Source organism: Tarenaya hassleriana, unplaced genomic scaffold (assembly GCF_000463585.1).
Source record: "Tarenaya hassleriana unplaced genomic scaffold, ASM46358v1 Cleome10, whole genome shotgun sequence".
Classification (NCBI taxonomy): Eukaryota; Viridiplantae; Streptophyta; class Magnoliopsida; order Brassicales; family Cleomaceae; genus Tarenaya; species Tarenaya hassleriana.
This window is the reverse complement of record NW_010960188.1, coordinates 2,783,009-2,789,044: the sequence shown is the minus strand read 5'-3', so window position 1 is coordinate 2,789,044 and position 6,036 is coordinate 2,783,009. Positions and strand designations below refer to the sequence as shown.

General features: G+C 38.3%; 1 protein-coding gene across 2 annotated transcripts in view; it reads right to left on the bottom strand.

Moving 5' to 3' along the window:
* LOC104802249 (zinc finger CCCH domain-containing protein 30) overlaps window positions 1-813 on the bottom strand; it is a 3,571-nt gene extending 2,758 nt beyond the window's left edge. For both annotated transcript variants that reach the window (XM_010525751.2, XM_010525759.2), the window contains exon 1: window positions 550-813. The gene's annotated coding sequence lies outside the window, so the exon portion shown is untranslated. The remainder of the gene's footprint in view (window positions 1-549) is intronic.
* Between the last annotated feature and the right edge of the window lie 5,223 nt (window positions 814-6,036).

The following is a 6,036-nucleotide window of genomic DNA, read 5'->3' as shown; positions in this document are numbered from 1 at the left end:
TTCCCTACAAAATCTCCAGCAACCAGAAGAACAACATTCACAGTGGTTTCAACCACACTGATAGATCATTTCTAGCTAACGTCATTATCGGCACGAGGGTATTGTCCTAAAAAACATGGCCATGTCTGAAAATTTCCTAAATCCATCATTTTTTTTCTCCAACGAAGTCAAACAGGTAATCAGCGAAAAATCGAGCATGATGATTCATCAGAAACCAGATAGGGCTACTTCTAAAAATAGGACTGGGAACGTAAAATCGGAACAATTAGAGAACCGATCAGATCCCAAAAAAATCTGCATCAGATTTTCACAGGACAAAAGTCAACAAAAACCACCGGATTTAGCCAAATATCAGGGGAAACATGAAGATCCCCTTGCATGTGATAGTCGTTTCGTTAAACACCCACATGGATTAAAGCGACACAGACGGAGAGACTGAGAATCGGACAGAAAAAAGATGAGCAGACATAAGCGATCGAAACCAGAAAAGATTGTCAAAAACATCGGGTTATCAGACAGCGAGAGACCTCCGATGACATCCAATCTCACCTTGTTTTCCCCCTTTAACAGGACAAGAGAGACCGAGAGAAACCCATTTCGGCAGAGACTTCGGCGGAGAAGGAGATCAGTTTTCAGACAGATCTAGTAGAGAGTGTTCGAAGCGAGTGAAGAAAAAAGGAGGAGAATTTTCCGAGAAAATCTGGCAGAGAGGGAAAAAAACAACCTTTAGCCCTTTAGAGAGAGGAAATGGCGAGAGCTTGTTCTTCCCCATCTCCATTTACCAAGATCTGCTCTCATTAGAAAAGTACAACACCCAAGGAAAATTTTAAAATAATAAAAAAATAATAATTTCTTCGTGAAATAATAATCTTTTTCCTCAGAATTTTTATTAAATTTCCCTATCCAATAGAAGCATATATTAAAATTTTAATATAAAAAAGGGCAAGCCCTCTGAGACCTTCCTCTTACCCTTCCCCTCGAAAATTAACTCTTACCACGAACCAGGGGTACAATGGTCAATTAACATACGGATTTGCTGAGCTGTCACGTTACGATTCGCTGAACTGGGATAGTGGACAGATATGTAGTCGTAAATAACATTGTCCAAGGGTCAAATTCTCAGGAAAGTCCACTTACATTAATTCACCTTCGCGAGGAGCTAGGATCAGCTGTATCAGGGCACACTGGATTATATACGTCACTTGCTGACGTGGTGATAAACGATTGGATTTACTGTTTCGGACATATCCCCTTCACCGAAATCTCTAGACGCTCCGGTTTCCACATCAGCATTCCACATTTCCAAATATACCCCAAGGCAAAATTATGAGAAGGCGATTTTGCCCTTTACAAGATCCACTCGTGGGGGGACACGTGGGCGCGTCCGAGCAATCAGAGACACGAGCTTTTTACTTCGACGAGAGGTTTGTGAGGGGATGGTTTTACCGGTGAAACCGGTGAAAAGGTCGGGGGAATGGAACGGTTAGGTGAACGAAGGAGAGCGGGAAGAGCCGGTGGCCTGAAACGGGCGTGCGCGAAGAGGATTATAAAACCAGATTTAAGAAAGGTAACTGGCGTCCACCAAGCGTACGGCAGGGAGCGGACGTGAGATATAGGAGTTAATTTCAGTTAAGTGTGGAATCAAATCACAACAAATAAAAATAAAAGAAATGTGGACCATGGTTCAGGAAAAATAAAATAATATTGGCACCTAAAATTCCAATAACGCAAAAAGTTTATATAGAAAAAAAAGGATAAATTACCAAAGGAGTGTGTAATCTATATCCAATAGTTATCCCAAAAACCTACTTATTTCCGTAAGTTATTTATTTATTTATTTATTTGTTAAAATTAAGTTATTTATTTTTATAAATCATAATAATTATTCATTTAGGTTCATTAAATTTGTTCTATAATTATAATAATATATTATAGTTATCCCTTTATAGAAAATATATTATTTTCAATATACCATTCTAACTTATATACTATAATATTTTACTTAAAATTTCTCAATTTCTAACCTCAAAAATTATAAAAATATCATGTTATATCTTAGTACCATCATCTTAATAATATTTTAATTTTATTTGTAATGCTATAATTTTAAATAAATTATATCGAACATATAATTTAAATATTAATAGTTTTCATCTCATATTAAAAAACATATCTACGTCATTTAGCCCTTGACAAGATACACATTGTCGTCTACTTCGGAGTAACTTGATGAACAACTCGAAACCCTTTTTTTAATAAAAAAAAATACTAATATAAAAAAATCCCATCTAATTTAAACTTAAAGAGGAAGAGCAGAAAATACTAAATAATAAATAAATTTTGGAAACACAAAATAAAACATATAAAAAATACTAATAGAAATTTTAAAATGCTGCTTAAAAGAATGTTGTGCATAATTTTGATGAAATATATATACATATACATATATATATATATATATATATGAAAACGTCGATTTATTGTCTACGGGGGACGGGGTGTTGAGTAATGCCAAGAGAGAAGGTCCCTTATCATGTGACTCGTTTTCAATAAGCTCGGTGTGATGTGGACATGGTACAAATTCTTCGTATTGTACATAGACGATTTTTAATATTAAAATTATTGAAAAATAAATAAATGGAAAAAAAAAAGATAGAGATGCATGTACATCTATTTTTGTATTTAAGATAAGAAAACATGGTCCTCTATCTACAGACCGCTAAGTTTCCCAATGTACGGATCTTTCACTAAGATTAACCTAGGAGATAGAAAGATTGATGTCTTTTTTTTGGTATGACTAGTTGGTTGTCCCTCGGCCCGTTGATTGATTTCATTGGCTCAGCTGATCCTCGACTGTTGCGATTACCGAAAATGACTAAGGTGGCAGATGCAATACAGGACGGAAGCTGGAGTTTGTCGGGTGCGCGAAACGACCACATCCAGCAACTCCACATTCTCCTACTACAGACTGATCCACCGAGGCCTAATGCAGGTCCGGACATATGTTTGTGGCGATGTACAGACGACGACTATAAACCTAGTTTCAAAACAAAACAGACATGGGAGCTTTTCGAACCCCGGGAACTATTGTTGGATGGCATAACTTGGTGTGGTTTAAGAAATGCATCCCGCGACATACTTTCTTAGTTTGGCAGATTTTTCACTGGAGGCTACCGACTATGGACAGGCTGGCTAGTTGGGGGATCCTCGCACCGAATCGTTGTATTCTCTACTGTCGGGAGGAAGAATCACACGAGCACCTCTTCTTCTCTTGTGACTTTAGTGTTTCACTGTGGCATTTTTTCGCAAGAAAATTGAGGGAAAACCCTCCCACGGGCATATATGGCTGCCAAGCTTGGCTACATGCTGGTCATGAGCCCCGATCACATATTCACCTCATCATGAAGTTACTTACGCAACTTGTGGCGTATGAGCTTTGGAACGAACGGAACGGTCGCATCCATCGGGAGATGATCCACACCGTCTATCACCTCCGACACAAGGTAGACAGGTCGATGAGAAGTATCCTATACTCACTGCAGAGTCCGACGAATACAATCATGAACGAATATCTCCAATATTAGTATCGTTTAAATTAGGTCACTGGTTCTACTTTTGCCCGCTTTGCGTATGAGAATCCCTTTTTGTATAGTTTAGTTTTTTGTAAAACTCTAATTGGTCGGGAAGTAATACAAGCACATCTTATAAAATAAAAAAAAAAGTTTCTCAATGTATTTGACCGCGTATGAACTAAATTCTAAATCCTTTTCTTATAATTAAAAAAAAGAGTTTCATATTCATTTATTAAATTTAAACTTGACCTACCAATTCTTCTAATGGGCAGTCGAAATTATTTTGTAAAAAGTCGAAACGCGTTTTTATTTCAAATCATATCAAATATTACCTGTCATATGCATACATATATATACATACACGGTCCTTTAATTATTATTTGTAATCCTCGTACAAACACAGTTAATGAGTCGTTATTTATTTTTTGGTTGCGTTCTTATTCATTAAGCATATTTTATTTTATTTTATCTTATCTTATCTTATTCATCAATATTATAAAAACATAGGAATTTATACTCGGAAAGACTTATCCAAACACGAAGCCATTAGTGTTGCAACATTATTTGAGCTTTCGACACTTGGCATCAGTAGAGCGATCGAGTCTTCGTCGCAAATAAAGAAAAAAGTATTAATCGACACAATGATCACGAGACTGTGGTGATGTCTGGCAAGACATGTACAATGGAGGATGGACGTGATTATACCTGACAAATATCAGCTTTTTCTATATTACTTTTTCCTTACATGTTCGTTTGTTATTTTGTATAGGTAGAGTAGCAGACTTAGCCTTTTTCTCATTCGTTTGTGTATATAAATACATATTGTACTATTCTTTAAGAATTAAGCAGAAGCTTTTACAAACTTGTCTCCTCTCGAGTTTTTCTCTCAAAGTTCTTCAATGGCTTCTGCAAATTTGGGTTTTCTGATAAACACCGAAATGGTATCAAAGCTCTAATCTTTTCTTCCGCTCTCTGTTTCCCTTTTTTTTCCAGATTTCTGATTTTACGTCGTCTCTTTTTTTAACCCTGTTTTTTGGTTCTACATCTGGTCTCCGAAACCCTACCTTTTTCTTTTCATCTTCTTTTTTCATCATGGCTGATATCTCTCCTTCTCACTCTTCATCCACCTCCACCATAAACAACATCAACCATACCCAATCACCCACAAATCCTTACCCATACTCTAATCCCTTGTTTCTTCATGTGGCTGATAGTTCTAGCCTCACCATTGTTTCTGAGAAGCTTACCGGAGAACTCAACTATAATCTCTGGTCTCTTTCAATCACTAAAGCTCTTCTCGCCAAGAATAAACTCGGTTTTATTCATGGCAACCTTCCCAAACCCCTTGAAACCCACCCTGATTTCGGAGCCTGGTCCAGATGCAATGCTTTGGTTGGGCACTTGGCTGGCAAACTCGGTATCCTCTGATATCGCCACCTTGTTGCTATACATTGACGACGCATATCTCATTTGGCAAACCCTGGAAACGCGTTTCAAACAGAAAAATGTTTCCAAGATTTTCCATGTTGAACATAAACTGGAATCCTTGCAATAGGGGTCCATGGATCTGAACACCTTCTTCACCAAGCTCAATGCTCTCTGGGAGGAACTTAAAAACTACGAACCATATCCGGTTCGTACGTGTCAAGGCTGCACTTGTCAGGCAACTTCAAAGTTTGTGAACTCGTCGAACGTCGCAATATCGTTTAGTTTCTCATGAAACTCAATAAATCTTACTAGCCTGCTCGCCGACAAATCTTGATGTTGGACCCTCTCCCGAACATTTCCAAGATGTATAATCTCATAGCTCAGGAGGAGCATCAGCGTATGGCTTCATCTCCGATTCCTGAGTCTGCGGTGTTCCAAACCTTCACCAACCCCTCCTCTCGTTCCAGATCCGGTCAGTCGAACACCTTCTCATCTAGACCACGACCAATATGTGCTCACTGTGGGTTAAAAGGGGCACACTATTCAGCGCTGCTACAAGATACATGGATATCCAACAACTTCACGTCTGCCTAGTTCCAAACCAACGTTGTTGCCGACACCAACAATCTCACCCCCAGTTTCGCAAAAGGAATATGTCAACCTGATGTCTTTAGAGTCAGGGCCTCTTTCCCATGTCTCGCCAGCAACAACTCTTTCGAGTCCTATGGAACAGGCGCAAGTCCTTTTTGACCAGTTTCAGAGCAAACTCAAACTCCTTGGTGGCTCTACTACTGATTCAGACTTGGTAAAACCCTCTACTCTTCTCCTTCATCAGGTATTTTCATTTCCCCTTTACATACCCATGTTTTCTCTTTATCCCACCCTTCTATTACCTCTTCTTCTGGTTTCTGGATAATGGATTCTGGGGCCACAACTCATGTATGATGTGATTTACGTATGTTTGCTGATGTTCAATCTATTTCTCCCATTTTGGTTACTCTACCAAATGGGACTCTGTTAACTGTAACTCAAACTG